The sequence below is a fragment of the Lagenorhynchus albirostris genome, chromosome 10, assembly GCF_949774975.1.
Source record: "Lagenorhynchus albirostris chromosome 10, mLagAlb1.1, whole genome shotgun sequence".
Classification (NCBI taxonomy): Eukaryota; Metazoa; Chordata; class Mammalia; order Artiodactyla; family Delphinidae; genus Lagenorhynchus; species Lagenorhynchus albirostris.
In genome coordinates this window covers 43,447,995-43,465,635 of record NC_083104.1, presented here as the reverse complement: position 1 = coordinate 43,465,635, position 17,641 = coordinate 43,447,995, and the positions used below count along the sequence as shown (strand labels likewise).

The following is a 17,641-nucleotide window of genomic DNA, read 5'->3' as shown; positions in this document are numbered from 1 at the left end:
TAAGACTCCCCATGATTTGGTCCCTGTCCACCTTTCCCCTTTGTCTCCCACCTCCCCCCGCCCCCCGCAACTGCTTTAGGACAGAAGCATCATCCCATGATCAAAAGATATGCCCCTGAACATACTGTTTCCTTTTCCTGGAATGCCTTTTCCCCATCATGGTTGTGTAGTAAACTATTCATTCTGAACAACCCAGCTAAGGTCTCACCTTGTCAAAGGATCCACCCCTCCTCTGGGCTATAATTTGTACATACTTCTGTTGGTGAACACATCCCACTATGTTATAATAATTGGCTGTAGGTCTGTGACCTGAGTTTGAACTCTCTGAGGGAAGGATTTCTGTCTGAATCCTCAGGGTTCTGCTGCTTCTTCTACTAGATGAATGAGTATTAAGCGTGATTGATTTGAAAGTGTCTTTAAAATTCCCAGGGGCTTCTGTCCCCTGGGATATCATGTAGGACTCCAGATGCTTTTGTCAGATTCCCAGCAGGGCTATGCTAAGAATTAAGGTTTTAACATAAAATGATCTCTCCACAGAGACCATCTTATTATTTTGTTATTTTTTCAAGGTGCGAAAAATTAAGTTATTTGTCTTTCTTAATCCAGTGTTTGTGATGTAAGAAATAAGGAAATTATGTTTCTCTTTCTCTGTGAAAATGATGGGATTCTGGAATGCCCACATATGTAGGTTACACAAATCCTCTCTCTTATAATTTCTTCCTGAATGATGGAGAAGGAAATCAATCTTCCAGATTTGCATTGTCTTATAGAAAAACCTAAATGTTAATTTGGCCTACAGTCATAGGGGCGGGTACTAAAGAAGAGAACCTAAATTACCCGATGGACTGATTCATTGCTCCACTGACAGCTATTGTGAGAGCTTCTAATCTGCCTCGGGTTCTGCCTTTGTGTTCTCCAAGGTCGTCAGTCTCAGGGAGACAAAGAGACCAGGCTAGAGATGAGCTGAAATAAGCACTGATTGTCATCCACACCTTTTCCCAAATTTTGTGTCCTAGGCCACCGAGTCAGCCAATAGCAGTGATACCGGTAGACTTCCTCAGTTTGATGAAATGCCACTTATCTTTGTTCCATTTTGCAATTTGTATTTACCATATTTTACTGAAATCATTCACCTCCTCAAAGAAGCAAGAGTCGTCAAAGGTGACTCCAAGGTATATAGTTTGAGCAACTACGTCGGTGGTGGAAGCATCCATTGGAGGAGAAGCTTTGAAGGAAGAGGCTAAATCATGAGTTCAGTTTTAGATGCATTCGAGTTGAGGTGTTTGAGGGCCATCTAGATAAAGACATCAAGTGGAGAGTTCAGAGAAGTGTGGGCAGGAGATAGAATTCGAAAGTTGTTGGAGTATAGGTGGCAATTGAAGCCGTGGGGTGGAAGGGATTGCCCAGGTGGCAGAACGTGGAATGAGAAGAGGATATGACTATGTCCTGGGGCACTCCCACATTTGCAGTTTAGGTGGAGGAACAGTGATTGGCAAAGGAAAAAGAGAAGAATCAGAGAGGAAGGAGGGAAACTGGAGCATGTGGTATCATAGAAGCCAGAGGAAGGATTATTTCAACATAGGGAGTGGTCAAAGTTGTAGAATGATTCTGAGAGGTGGTGTGATATGAAGACTATAAAAAGTACATTAGCTTAAGTGATGTGGAAATATTTGGTGAATTTAACAAGAATTGCCTCCATGGAGTGGTTGAAACAAATTAGATTAGAGGGTTTGTGGAGGGAAACGGGGCTGAGGAATTGGAAAGAGAAAACTATAGGCAACTTAGGCCAGAAATTTGAGAGTAAAGGGGAGGAGATTGGTGGAAGATAGAGAAGCCTGTGGTTTCCAGGGGGCTTTTTTTTGGGGGGGGGGTGGAGGTGGGGAATGGTGATTTGTTCATTTGTTGCTTTATTTTTTGTTGTAATGAGACAGATGAGAGCGTGCATAAATGCTGATGGAAAAGGGTCTAATAGAGAGGGAGAGATTGAAATAAAATAAGAAAGAGGTAAAGTAATTAATGTTCTTGAGTGAAACCCAAGGAGATAGAGTTCGGAGCACATGTAGAAGGGTTGGCTTTTGTTGGAAGAGGGAAAACACTGGCTGTATGAAGTTCCCAACTAATAGCTTCCATTTTTCCAGTGAAACAGAGGCAAGGTTATCAGCTGAGAGAGAGTTGGAGATTTAAGAAGAATAGAATGGGCTTAAAATAGATTTTGCATAAATTTTTAGACCAAGCTACTGGGTATTTTTGATGGCCTAGTTGAGGTCACTGATCGTTAATTTGCAGTGGTACCAGTCTGCTTCATTGTGTTTTTCTCCAGATGTTCTTAGCAGCCTGGGTGGAGACATGGAGAAGACATATAGGTTCATCTAGGATTGGAGTTTGCCAGAGAATTTGCAGGAGAAAAATTGAAGTGATAAACCCAAGCATCTATTCATAATAGGAAGAAAATAAAAGGTAGAAATGAGTGATTGATGAATGGATGGGTGAATGAATTGTTGAATGGATGGGTGAGTAGATTCATAAATGGATGGGGAGGTGAAGGGGCAAGTCAATCAGAAGCACCTAGTGAAAGAATAGTCGTAGTGGGGCACTTAACAAATAAAGTTGAAAAAAGGAAGGTTGTGAATGAGATGCTAGATGTTTGCACTGTTTGATTCAGAGATTGAGTAGTTTCGAGTATTGCTAAGTTCCACAGCACGACGGTGGATGGATGAGACAGAGTGGATAATTCACTGGAGTAGTGATAGTTTAGTCACATGGACCCTAAAGTCCTCTAAGTCGATGGATGGAGCTGAAGTGGAGAGGGAGTGGGGGAGTACGGAGTCTGGTTATGAAATTATCAGTGAAAGAGGAGGAGTGACTGGGAAGTCAGATGCAGACTGACACAGGGAATGGAGCACAAGCTTCAAATTAGGGAGGAATAACTAGAGAGTGAAGGAGCAGTGGCCTGAATGTGGCAATGGGGAGAACATTGCCCCACTCTCAGATCTGGAGCTACTTGGAGTGTAAAATGGCCTTCACTTGAGAGGCTGACAGATGAAGCCTTGTTCTCAGAAGACTGGCTGGATTCAGTTAAGATAATGAGATGGAAGGAATCTCCTGAGTAGAGTTTGAGGCTACAGGGGATGAAGTCTCCTTTTCCATTTGACTACACACTGTGGTACATGGGTTCGTCAAAGGTGGACAAATGGTGGCTTAGGTCATAGTCCCTCCGATTGATGCAAGGAAGTGTTTTTCTCATATTTCTATACCCCAAACCTAGAATACTGAAAGACACCTGGAATAGTCTTTTAAAGCGTGTAACTCTTATTGAAAGTTTGATTGCTCCATCTTTTGCTGATTCTACATTCTACTTTGACATTCTGAATACTAGTAATCATTATACCGGAATTTAGATGCCGATCCAAAAGAGTAAAATAGATTCATTTGTACCTGTATTTTCATCCATACACATCTGGTGAATAGATCTCTGTTATGAGCTTTTCTTGGTATCATTGGCTTCTTTTTTCCCTAAAATTGAAGCAGTAGAATGCGTTCTGGTTAATTTAGTGTTTTGATTACTGAGGTTGTAGTTAAATCAAGTGTCTTAATCACCAAGCTTCACAATCACAGCCCTAGGAAGGATCATGATGTAGTTTTTGCACTATAAACTCAATGAAGGATCCGCTTTGACAAGGCATCACATTGAGAACTTCTAGAAAATATCAATATTGGTTTCTCATGCACTACGGAGGTTTATGTGACTATTCATACCATCTGTCCCTTCTTTCCTAATACATCTCAGATCTTGGAAGTGTTGTTTAAACAAAGAGGTCTTATACGCCTAGGAGAAAGAGCAAAGATGAAGTAAGTCTGCCCTAACAAGGCCTAAAACCAAGCCTGGACAGGATCAAGGTGATCCTCCAGTAATTTAGCATAATCCAGAAGCTCTACAGTCTACTACCTACCGTGTTCAGCATACAATAAAATTACAAGATAGGAAGATAAAGGAAAATGTTCATCATGGGAACACATAACCCTTTAAGTCAAAATACTTCCTCAACCTCCAGAGTGACTTCGATGGCCCAGATAAAACAATCATAATAAGTAATGCTACATTTCCCGAAAGCTGAGTTCCTCAACATCAAATTGCACCACGTGCAGAACCCCAAACTTCTAATCGAACTCCATGTTTAGAAAAGAAAATAGTTATCTACCTCATCCAGGGAACAGTTCTGTTAAAACCATAATACATTCACTTGACCACAGAGGTCGTATATCAAGTTTAATCAATTGCCCCACGTTCAGATTTATGATGACTTCAAAGTTTCCTCTGAGAAAAAAAAAAATGGATGCTTTATATTTGCTTATCTAAGGAATGCAGTTTAGTAATACTCCCCAAACAAAGGAAGTGTGCTAGGAAATCAAAGTCTCCACTTCTGGAATGATAGCTGCCAGATACCTCCAAACAGAAGTTTTCCCACTTACAAACAAACAAAATGAAAGTTCTTTCTCTACCAGATACCCTGTCAACATGCTAAACGTCAGTGAACCCAAAGTTGCTAATCAGGACAGCTCTTGATTGAACTCTGTTTTTAGCAGATGCTTTTACTTAGAAAAGAATGATCACATTGACGAAATGAATACTCATAGAGCAGTAGACATGAATCCAACACACATGAAGAATCTTGATAAATACTTCACTACATGCCTATCAAGTTCATGTACATATCCTTGTAAGAACCATTTATAATTCAAAGACAACACATACACTTTTGGTGAATACTTGAGAATTACATGTAAAAGCTCTGGATTTTTAATTTTTTTGTATTTTCTTGTAAAATTTTAGGTACTCATTTAAAATCCTAGTTACCATTAGATGAATAGGACCTCGAATTAAAAATTTGTACAATTCAAGCTTGTACAATTCAAGCTTGTACAATTCAAATTTGTACAATTTAAGCTTGTACAATTCAAGAATGAATTTGCCTTCCAAAACTGCATACTCCTGACCTAATCATGAGAAGACATCAGACCAAACCCAAATGGAGGGCATTTAACAAAATGACGGGCCTATACTCTTCAAAACGGTCAAGATCATGAAGGAGAAAGACTGTCTCAGGACCCTTCCAGATTAAGGGACATTAAAAAGACGTGACAACTAAAGGTGATGGGTGATCCCGGATCAACTCCTGGGACAATTGATGAAATCTAGATGTCTGTAGATTAGACGACACCATTTTCTCAATGTTAGTTTTCTGATTTGGATCATGTCTGTAATATAGTCTCAAAAGTCTCAGAAAAAAATATATAAATGTGCATACAGAGAGAGAGTGATAAAGCAAATATGGTAAAATGTCAACATTTGGCTGATGGGGGTACATCTGAAATTTTTGTACTGTTGGTAATTTTTTTGTAAATCCGACAAAATTTTTAAATCCACCCACCAAGGCATTCTCCTGTTTTTCTAGATGAACGTAAAATGGCATAGCTGCACATCTGACGGCGGTCTGTTCTCTCTCATGTTTTATTCACAAAGCATTCAAAATACTTTCCCCCATTTTCCTCCTAGTATTCTAGCCAGGTTCATTACTTTATTCCCCTGACACATAATCTTTTCATTCCTTTTTCTGTCAACCACAACATTGAAAAACTCTGTGATTTTCAGGAAATTCTGTACAAGACAAAGCATTAGCGTCCTTCCATTGAAGGCTGCGAGTCTACAGGGATCGAAATTCTAGCAAGATTTAGGCTTTGTTGTTCCACTAGTACTCCCCACACATAAACCCGGCTGTATGAGGAAAGAAACTCTTCCTACATAGGAAGAAAAACTCTTTTTCAAATTATGACAAGCAATAAAAGAAGAAATAGGGGGAAAGAAGAAAAAGCCAGTAAATGCTATTGATCTAGCTCCAGTAACATGAGACTTTAAACCCAGGAGAACTTGGATTAAGGTTCGGAGACTCTCCTGAGTCTCAGACAATCCCGAACACTAGCCAGAACCTTCCAGGAAGGCCCTCTGCCCGCAGTGGAATAACCTTGGTGTCCTCTGTGCTTATCTCCTCCATTCTTCTATCTCCTCCCACTCTTGACTGTTGTTACCTCGTTTCCCCTGGGATATAAAGAAACAGCCCATACAAAAATGTGCACTTGCCACCTGAAGATGAAGCAGAACATGAAGGGAGATGAAAACCAGTGGCATCACCTTACCTTCAAGTAGCAGTTGTGTGAAACAGGTTCCACGTCTGCACCAGGTCCCTGGGGGGGTTGAGGCTACCTCAATGCATGCAGAATATATAGGGACAGATTATATATCCGGGGTTTTCATTACACAAGGTGTTTTTGATGAGTTCTCAGCCAAGATCCACTTGAAAACAAAAGCTGCACAAAGACTACAAAAAGGCCACACAAGGTTTAAACAAAAGGCTAAAGAAAGACCAAACAAAAGCCAAAGAAAGTTGAAACAAAGAATGAAACAAAGACAAAACAAAGGTCAAACAAAGACAAAAACAAAGACCAAAACAAAGAGCAAAAGAAAATCTAAACAAAAGCTAAGCTAAGCTACAACTGTATCACACACACACACACCATATCTACATGCACACACACACCATATCTACACACTATCCCCACACACACTCGCATATTCTGGTCTTCCACCTCCCACAGCCCACATAATTAACACCCCATGTCAAGCCCCTCACTAAAGCTCAGTCCACACCAACTCACCCCAGCAAACCACACACCCTTCCACCAATGAACCACCCCACCACAGCAACCATCTCACCCCACCATACTATATGCCACACCACACACCACATGCCGAACCCACAAGCCATGAACAGAGTTGGAGTCACACTGACAGATCTTTATTTTTAGGCTTCTATTTCCATACTCTACGCAGATTAAATACCCATCCACACTCTCCTCGCTAACACACCTACATACACATGCCCCCAAGACTAACATTCACACACGCCTACCCTCATATACACATACCCTCATAGCAAGACTACCCCAGTCTAGTCACAATTGAGATTGGATTTGGAAGATTCTGTGACAATTACCCTTTGCATTCAAATATATGAAAACTTTTAAAAAATCACCACTTTTGGTACATGATTTCTGTAAATGATGAATCTCATTCAATTAACATGATAATATTGGCTTCAGTCTTAGACATTTGCATTTTCTTACCATTGTCCTAAAATTTGGGGATCACACTATTGAGTCCTATAGCTCTGTGACTCTGTTAAATTTCATGGGTCCTATAACCCTGTGCTTCTGCAAAACTTCATTTTGTATATGCAGAACTACACGCTAATGATTTGAAAGAGGGAAGGACACTTCTGAAACTAATCCAACCAACAGCAGCCTTGCCTCTTGAATTCCCAGAACGCCTTGCTTGACGGTGAGGTAAAAATGCCAACATTGCCATCAAGTTTCCTTTTAGACTCTCGTCTCATTGTATGCAAAAAAGAATCACCTAGGGAACCCTGAAAAGGCATCCAGTGAGACTACAAACAGCCAGTAGAAATCTCATTGTACGCTAACGTCTTTCTCTGAGTAGCAAGTTAACGAGTTATAAATGTGTGCTGGCTGATTCACTCCTACGATGAAGCCAGGGCTTTGCTTGTGCTGCCGTGGATGTGCTTGAGGGCTACGTGGAGTGAGGTGGTTCAGAGCATGGGCTCTGGTGGTCCTGAACACTGGATGGTCACAGGACTATGACTCCAAGTACAAGCCCGAGGCTTGTTGATGAGTGGTGGAATGGGCAGCCATGCTGGCCTTCACATGGGCAGACCTCAAAATCCAAGTAGCTGGAGGGTTTTCCCCTGGGGTCATTCAGTTTCTTCAAGAAAGAGCAATCCATTTTCCAGCCTGGCAGGGTAGGGAAGGTGGAGGAGTTTGAATATCTTACTATTGATATTCTGTGATCAGGGTGGGCAAGGGACCCACGTGAGTATGTGGATGTTTCCTTTTCTAAGCCCTGCCCATCACACTGCTCTCCACAGTTTCTGAGTCTAGAAATTTCTCCATAATAAACTTCCAGGAACTAGGGCAAGCTGTGCAGTGAAGTTGGAAATTTGTTCAGAATGTGCACCTTCCCCACACCTAATCCTGCTTTCCACTATACCTGGTCCCCCAAGCCTGTAGACGCTTGGTCTTTTGACACATCCTTTTGACATGCTTTTCTCGGGCATGGCCCCTGCCAGCTATTAAAATGGAACTTCCTCCAGTCGGCCAAGCCATTTACTGCCCTCCACTCATTTCTACCCCCCAACTTGTGTTATAATCACTCATGTTTTGGTGTCTCCTTTTCTTTGATGGGTTAAAACCTTTTTGAAAATTCTCTACTGCCCCTGTGGGAGTAAAAATTGTTTTTAATTCTTTACCTTTAAAAATATTTTACTACTATAATTTTAGTAATTTGGGGGGAGATAAAAGTAGATAAAATAAGCACGTGTAGTTAACCTGCCACTTTTAACCAAAAAAAGAAAAAGAAGTAATTGCTTTTTATTGAAATATAATTTGCATACCATAATATTCACAATTTTACAGTGTAAAATTTAGGGACTTTTAATAAATTCACAGGGTTATGGAGGCATCGCCACTATCTAATTCCGTAACATTTTCATCACTCTAAAAATAAATCCATACTGTAGCAGTGAAACATAATACTAGTTTATATCAGCACATAGAGAGTCAAGCATAAAAGGGGTTAGAGGGTGTGGCGAGCATCGTGTTAGGGGGAATCACTGAAAGTTAGTACAAAGTGAGTGAATCATCCACAGAAAAACGTTACCTTAGGAAAGACACTGGTGAGAGAAGGACATCTCCATATTCTTCCTAGAAAGTTAAATGTGCATGAACTCATATCCACAATCAGACAATTGTTGTTTACCTAACAAAATTATGTACCAAAATATGTGTTGTAAATGTTGTTTTTTATTAAAATTTAAAAGGCCAAGAGATGTTCAGATTAATGACAACAATCCTATTTTTCCTGTAGAAATATGAAAAAAAATGACCTTTATAAATAGCTATAAGACCATTTAATTATTGCAAGGTAAATAATAATGAATTGATCAAATCTGAGAGAAACCAAATGGTTTCTTCATTTTTTGCCCTTCAATCCTCACTTTGAGAGCAAATCTGTCTCCTCTAAGACTTTGACCTGGATCTCACAGATTCTGAGCTATACAGTCCCCAGCTTTCAATGGTAATCAGAGGAATAGACACCCTCTGAGCTGCCAGCCATTCAGACAAAGCCTCTGTGTGTTCCCAAGCTCCACAACCCCACCGAATCTCTCTCTCTCTCTCCCCCCCTCCCCCTCCCTCTCCCTCCCTCCCTTTCTCTCTCTCTCTTTCTACTGTGCTTGGGCTCAGTTACAATTGTGTTCTGGCCAGTGGTGACCTGTGTAAATGTACATTATGTTCCATACTTAAGGGACTGGGTTTTATCCAACTTGCTGTGTTAAAACTCAACTCTATACAAGACATTCTTCTGCTGTTCAACTTTCTGGACCTAACCCAGCGATTTTATCCCTTGTAATATTACCATTAGAAAAGGAAAGGGTGGACACAGGGTAGCAATATGCAAGGATTCTAGCAAAAGGAGAGATTCAGAATAAGAATATATTGTTGTGATGTGTTAAAGAAGACCAAAGCTGAATAGTAATTAAAGTGTTAAAAACAGATTTTATTCAGGAGCTATTATAATAGGAAAAAAGAGATCTCACTATAAAACTGGGCTCAATTCCAAATACAGTATGGACACGTGGGGATTAATAGCCAAGGAGCACGCTGGAGGAGGAGGAGCTGGTGGATGGAAAATTACTAAGAGGAAATATCAGTGGTAAGGAGGGGATTTCTAGCTAAACTGACTTGATAGGATTCTTGCTGAAATCAGGCCAGGGTGACCAGACATCATCTGGTGGATGGTGAGGGATGAGGAATTGGACCAGATATTGAGAATGATCTGATATTGAGGGTGGGGGATTCTTGCTAAGATGACTTAGCAAGATTCTTGTTAAAACTAAGTGATACAGGGCTTCCCTGGTGGCGCAGTGGTTGAGAGTCTGCCTGCTGATGCAGGAGACACGGGTTCGTGCCCCGGTCTGGGAAGATCCCACATGCCGCGGAGCAGCTGGGCCCGTGAGCCATGGCCACTGAGCCTGCGCGTCCAGAGCCTGTGCTCCACAATGGGAGAGGCCACAACAGTGAGAGGCCCGCATACCGCAAAAAAAAAAAAAAAAACTAAGTGATACAAAGACAGACATTGAGGTCCCAAGGTCAAGGCCTAGTTGGGAAGAGGGTTCAGAGTTGGCCTGACTAAAGTTGGTCCAGGAGGGTCTTTGTCAGATGTCAGCATGTTGCAGTGGTGGAACCCTTTGATTCTAAATCCTGATGTCAGTTATCCAGAGACAAGAGTGAAGTGAAGGACTCAACTATTATATTAATTATTAATAATATTAATTATTATTAATGGAAATAATCTTTGAAAAAAGAGAACTATCTTTGTTTTAGTTCTATGCTTACCAAGCTACCAAGCACCTATCATTATGTTGTCAAAATAACTCACAAGCCAAAGTGGCACTTTTTTTTTTTTTTTTTTTTTTTTTTTTTGCGGTACGCGGGCTTCTCACTGTTGTGGCCTCTCCCGTTGCGGAGCACAGGCTCCGGACGCGCAGGCTCAGCGGCCATGGCTCACGGGCCCAGCCGCTCCGCGGCATGTGGGATCTTCCCGGACCGGGGCACGAACCCGTGTCCCCCGAATCGGCAGGCGGACTCTCAACCACTGCGCCACCAGGGAAGCCCCAAGGTGACACATTTTAGAGTGTTATATTCTGCTCCCCTTCATCATGAAAGTGCCTTGAGAAAAGCACAGATCCTGGGTGATCTGTCACCATTTGAGTTAATAGATTGGAATTCATTATCAGGCTCAGTTTAAAAAAAAAGTAATAATAATGCCCATCACACTGCCTGACACACAGTAAGATCTCTATAATAGAAGCTACCTTCTCTAATGTGTTGCCCCTTCACAAACTAAAAATCTGATTCCTGATCCTGTTAATCTGAAATCCATAATAAAGTGTAGACAGCACACATGTGACTAAACTGAAAACAGCCTGTATTTAATATAACCTTCATTGAAGTTTTTACCCAAAGTTCCCATTGACTCTCTTCCTTTTATGTCAAGTTCAGCTTCTCGGCTGGTGTGGTCTGGTGTGAGAAAGATCTGCATCCTGTCCTAGGGTGAGACGGGACCAGTGCCAGTCTCGCTCTCCAGGGAGAAGACCGTCTCACTGTGGTAATCCTCCGTCCCACCGTCCTCGTCTGCTCCCTCTCAGGTTCCCCCTCCTCTCAGCAGTGCCTGCCTCATCAATTCCACTGGGCAGAATTCTCAAAGAGGGCTAAGAGTATGACAAGACTTCTGCAAGATTTCTTTTTAATTAAAAGGGTCCCCGCTGATTGAAATTGTTCTCAAAGTTCAGTGCCTGGTGAGGCCAGTTACCAGTGGGTTTACATTTCCAGTAAATTTGGCTGAGTGTGCCCTGAATCCCAGAGAGGGGATTAAATGGACCATTATTGGGAATTCCCTGGCGGTCCAGTGGTTGGGACTCCAGGCTTCCACTGCACGGGGCACGGGTTCGATCCCTGGTGGGGGAACTAGGATTCCGCAAGCCCACGGCACCACCAAAAGAAAAAAAAAATTAAATGGACAGTTACTTTTAAAGTGCTATGTGAGGGGAAAACGTTCAGTCATTCTTCACAGATCGTGTGCAGTAGTTATTTCACCATAACTTTGAGGGAGGTAAGAGCTGGGAGCCTGACATACCACACCTTGAACTCATTCAGCACCTGAGAGAATTTCACACAGTACTTGAAGTAAAGAGAAGAGCAACATCTCTCCACTTCATAAAAAGAAATCGCAGAATGAAATTCTGTCCTTGGTCAAACCCATATATTGAACATTTGTCACAAGCAGCTGTTGTTTGTAAAGAAGAGCCTCATTCACTCCAAGTAAAATAATGGTGGGGACTTAACTCCTCTGGTTTTGTCTGAGTCCTGTCATTGGGTGGCATTTTCTTCTCTCACACAGTGCTGTCCATATCTTCACAGTGACAAGGGCAAATGGAGTGAGTGTCCAGGTTTAGAGTTGTATTAGAAAGTACAATAAGTTTGTTTGGAAAGTAAAGATTTATTTGCACACGGGTGCATTCGTGGCCACGTCCTGTTCACCCCTCCACGGTGTGCCCTTTATTCAGGGTTTGCTCCTCCCAAGCCAACAAGCTGTGATGGGCCACTGCAGGATCCCAGGTAACACGTCACAGAGCACTTCTATGTATAAAACCCATGGTTCTCAAACACTGCAGGAATCCCTGGTGTGCACAGCAGGCTCACAGTGTGCCATGGAACATTTAAAATGTCAAGAAAAACTCAACAGACCTCTGTCCAACACCCCATGGCCCATCAGCTTGAGATAGTTCACCATTTTAACAGTACACTGTGGTGTTTTTTGTTTCTGGCCACGCTGCGTGGCTTTCGGGATCTTAGTTCCCCAACCTGGGATCAAACCTGCGACCCCTGCAGTGGAAGTGCGGAGTCCTAACCACTGGACTGCTGGGGAATTCCCTGTACTGTGTTTTTTTAGATGATGTCATATTCTTTATAAAGGTGGGTTTTTAGATATTTGCTTGATAAAAAGCAAGTACTGCAGGACAATCATGTGGAACAGGAAATGAGAATGGCATTGTCACAATATGATTCCTGCACAAAGCCTGTTAGTAGGTAACTGTGGTTATCTAAGAATAAAATAAAAATATTACTGTTCTTTTCAATTTATGTGTATTTTTCAAATTGCTGCTTCGTTGTTAGAACATAAATTCTTATGAAGTTATTTGGGCCTAACTGTTTCATAAAAAGAACTGTTAGGGATTTCTTTTGGCCTATGGGTGCTGTGAAAAAATTACAGAAACCCTAAAAGCTCCTTGAACCGAGATGCTCAAGAATTTCTGATATAAAACACAAAAATGAGAGAGGTGTGCCACACAACGTTGTCTTTACTTTTACTAGAAAAATGTGTATTATCTGTGGAACCCCTGAAGCGACTCTGAAGAGCCCTAGGTTTCCTCCTAGAGCAGCAGTATGAAAAACACAGAGAACAGCACAAAAAACTAACAGACAAGAATTGTTCTAAACCCTTGATCCAGACACATCAGTCCCACCTGGGTGTGACAGCTGGCGGGCAGGGCAGAGCATCTGAAATGTCCTGGGCTACCTGGGAGGAACCCTGTACCACAAACCACTAATTGCCCCCCAAGACCTCCTCCACCTTTCCTTCTTTGTCACAGAACCCCTCTAATATCGGAGCAGCCATGTGCTCAGCTGTTAAAAGAACCTACACATCCCAGCCTTGCCACCCGTGGTGGTCCCCTGTTGTGGAAGCAGACACCTTGGTGGGCTTCGGGGGGCTCTTTACGGGGACTTGCTCAGCTGGCAGGCGCCCTTGCCCCTTCCCTTTTCCCCCTCCTCCTGCCTGTAACTTGAGGTATTTCAAATGGAGCCACAGTGGCCATCTTACAACCGTGGGAATAAAAACCAAGGCAGCAGAGCGCAAAGAGGAGGACCTTGGGGACTTCCCTGGCGGTTCAGTGCTTAGGACTCCGCCCTCTCACTGCTGAGGGCCCGGTTCAGTCCCCTGTCAGGGAACTAAGATCCCACAAGCCGCTCAGTTCAACAACACAGCAACAAAACAACAGCAACAACAACAAAAAAACACCCCCAAAAACAACAAAGGAGGACCCTGCAACACTGAAAGCAGCCAGACAGAGCCTCCAAACAATCTCCAGGTTGCCTAGCTCTGGAAGTCACTTTAAAAGAGTGAAAAATATGTCCCCATCTTAATTAAGGCACAGTTATTTGAGACCTCTGTAACTAGCAGCTAAACAATTTCTAGGTGATGGAAGCTGGTCTCCACGGGGAATGGAAGAGAGGCAACATGGTTGGAACTGACTCCTATGTGTAATAAATATTCATGTCATAAAACTTAAACAGTGAGAGGGGCATGGACATATATACACTACCAAATGTAAAATAGCTAGCTAGTGGGAAGCAGCGGCGTAGCACAGGGAGATCAGCTCGGTGCTTTGTGTCCACCTAGAGGGGTGGGATAGGGAGGGTGGGAGGGAGACGCAAGAGGGAGGGGTTATGGGGATATATGTATACATATAGCTGAATCACTTTGTTATACAGCAGAAACTAACACAACATTGTAAAGCAATTATACTCCAATAAAGATGTTAAAAAAAAAACCAAATTTTTTCGTGTTATATAACTTTAATACATCAATTTTTAAATTAAATGTATCTCACCTAAAACTCTGTGATCTACTTCAGCAGACAGAGTCGATGATGAAAACACTAGCAATCACAAAAATGTCAAATATATTTCTGAAGTGATTTTCATATATACTATGTTAGCATGTTATATATATATATATTAGTATAGATTCTAAATATATAAAATATAATAGTGATCTATTCTGTATACATAGTATTTCTTTTCTTATCATATGATTAGGAGTTTATTAGTTTCCTAATCCTAATGTAACAAAGTGCCTCAAACTTAGTGGTTTAAAGCAACACAAATCTATTATCTTACAGTTCTGGAAGGCATTTCAGAGTTCTCCATTCCTTTGGAGACCCTAGGGAAGACAATGTTCCCTTACCTTTCCCAGCTTGCGTTCCTTGAGGAGGCTGCCTACATTACTTGTGTAAGGATAAATACAAATTAAAAACAAGGGGCTTCCCTGGTGGTGCAGTGGTTGAGAGTCCGCCTGCCAATGCAGGGGACACGGGTTCGTGCCCCGGTCCGGAAAGATCCCACATGCCGCGGAGCGGCTGGGCCCGTGAGCCATGGCCGCTGAGCCTGCGCGTCCGGAGCCTGTGCTCCGCAACGGGAGAGGCCGCAACAGTGAGAGGCCCGCGTAGTGGAAGCGTGGAGTGTTAACCACTGGACTGCCAGGGAAGTCCCAGATTTTTTAAGAGACTTAATTCTACTTGTTGAAAATAAAGGACTCTCCCCACCCCTTCTTCTTAGAGAATTTACTTTAGAAAATGTGTAAATATACGTTCTTTCTCTGTCTCTTCAAAATGTATATGAATCGTTTTAAAAGCTCACTAAGCCTCTTGCCAGCTTTCCAGCTCAGGAGTGTCTTCCTCGGGGACCTGGGAGCCGACTCTTGAAATATCATCACCAAGGAAGATGGCGCCCCAAGCTCCTCTCATAAAGATACAGGAAGTTTTATTTTTCCTTTGGATAAAGCCAATTAGCTGATACGGATGGTCACTCCAATTACCAGCTGAATATAGGATGAACTGTGTGTGACAAAGTCCACAAACCAAATGCGCCTGTGATATCTTTGAAAGTTCTGGGACAGTGTCATTTTCTTTCTTCTGAAATATTTCACCCCTGAAAAGAATCAAATGTCCTTTTTATCAAATGTCTGTCTTAAGAGGTGCTGGCAAGCCCTCTTACTTGAGGACCAGTTATCATTTATCTTGGGAACATGGCTATAATAGGTTGTATCTGCCTGGCTATATACACGGGATGTGGCCAGGCCGAGCCGGAAGAAACAGCAGAAAGTCATCACTGCCAGGAGGATGGAGATAAAATGTATGGAATAAGGAGTACTTATTATTACTGGCTTGGGAATGGGATTTTTCTAGATTGCAGCCTGGCAGAAATGGTGAGGTGTTAGCCAAACACCTTCCTCACTCCACCAAGGCTCACAAGCAGCTGTAGCCGGATGACATGCCTGACAGGTGAGCAAACATCCCCATGGGCCTGGGCAGGAGTAGTTTGTGTCTCCTTTCCCTGTGTCCCTTCTGGTTTATCATGTGTGTGAAATTTTTATTTTGTAACAAAATATTATTTTTAATCCCTACATTGGAATAAGCCAGGACGAGTTTGGTAGGCCTCCACCGTGTACATCCGATTCTGCCATGATCTCTCCTGCTGGCGTGTGAGACACGCGTGCAGCGAAAGGAACTCTCGCTTAGACGTGCTTAAGTCTGAAAGATGATCCCAGTAACTATCTCTCTTTTCTCTACTCTTTCCAGAAACAGCAGCTTAACTAACACCTCCCTTTCAAGAACAGCATCAGGACACTTGCTGAAAGTATAGTGAGCTGGGACTCGAGGACCTGGGAACAGTCAATACCTACTTATCTCAGATGGTGAGAGAAGTACTCCAAGCCGCTGCCTCTGGCGGGAGACTTGAGTACCAGCCAGATGCACAGTGACAAAGAGCAGTCTGATGGCTTTTGCTACAGTGGTTTTTAGATTTCTCTGTATGATATAAATATGCAACTATTTAACTATTTGGCAATGGTTTTTGCATTTTGCAGTAAAGTTTTTGATGACAAAGAGCTCAAATAAATGAAAGCCAAGGTTTAATAGAAAACTAAGCATTGAATCTCATTTTCTCCAGAAAGGTGGTGATGAATCTGTAACTTGCACAAAATGTATATAAGAATTTACATACCACTGTAGGCTCTGTGGTGATGTCGTTGATCTTCCCACACCCCCCAAAAATGAGAGAAATCCGCTGACAAAGCATCAGTGTCCACTTCAAAAGTAAGTATTTTAAGAAGACTGCGTCCTAGAATGGTAGTTAAACAGGTGCAGCTACAGGACGTGCATTTACAGAGCATTCTGTGAAGATCAAATGACGGCCCTTTTCAGTTTGCTCATTTTTCATTTGAAATTTGCTGCTAATCATCAGATTTTAGAAAAGTTTGAGCCTTTGAAAAACTACTTTATAAATCAAACTGTGTCCCTACTCACTTTCGTAAATGAATTACTTTAAATTTTGGTTGCGTTCTGTTCAAAATGAATTAGAACTCCTTAAGTAAAATATTCAAAGAATGGAGCACTGAAAACTTGTCTTTGAAGTTTCAGCAAATCACAGTTATCGTTAAACCCGAGAAACTTGTTATTCCCCTGCGCCATCACCCTTCTGCTGAGATACTCGTTTTCTGCGCTGCCTCTCAGTTCCCAGTGGCTGCAGCCCCAGTTGCCTGCTCAGTGAGGTGCCCAGCTCCGTCTCCCTTCCCCGCTCCCCTACTTGTGGGGGCCCCCTGCCATCACCTCCCCAATAACTTACTTGTACTAGACTCCTTGTCCCTGGGTCTGCTCCTGGTGGGACCCAATCTAAGGCTAGACCACAGGACAGTCTTCCTGTGAGCCTTGCCCTTTATTTGTTCATATAATTGGGGGCCTCATCGAACTTGGGGTCTGTATCTACCTTGTATGGGAAGTCAGATTTCCCCATCCGGAACCCTAACCTAGCCCCAGGTCATCCTGAAGTCTGGCATGATTTAGGCAAGTGTTTGCTGCCAAATCAGATGCCTTGTTCCTATTAGCAGCTTCTGCTTTAGCAAGTCCATTAACAGTTGCTGAAACTCAGGACATCTCCCTATGAAAGTATTACCCAGCCACTCAGTTTTAGTTTATTAGCGTCAAAAAATACTCTTTTTTAAAATAATATGAACAGATTATACATACAGTATATACTAAATTGTATAGTATATATGTAAATATATAGCATATGTATGTAAATATGTAATGTTCGTTTTGATTATTAAAGGAAA

At 42.2% G+C, this 17,641-nt stretch overlaps 1 long non-coding RNA gene across 1 annotated transcript in view; it reads left to right on the top strand.

Moving 5' to 3' along the window:
• Positions 1-16,452, top strand: part of LOC132527110 (uncharacterized) — a 195,374-nt gene extending 178,922 nt beyond the window's left edge. The window contains exon 4 of the long non-coding RNA XR_009542857.1: positions 16,110-16,452. This is a non-coding gene — a long non-coding RNA (uncharacterized LOC132527110). The remainder of the gene's footprint in view (positions 1-16,109) is intronic.
• The last annotated feature ends 1,189 nt before the right edge of the window (positions 16,453-17,641 follow it).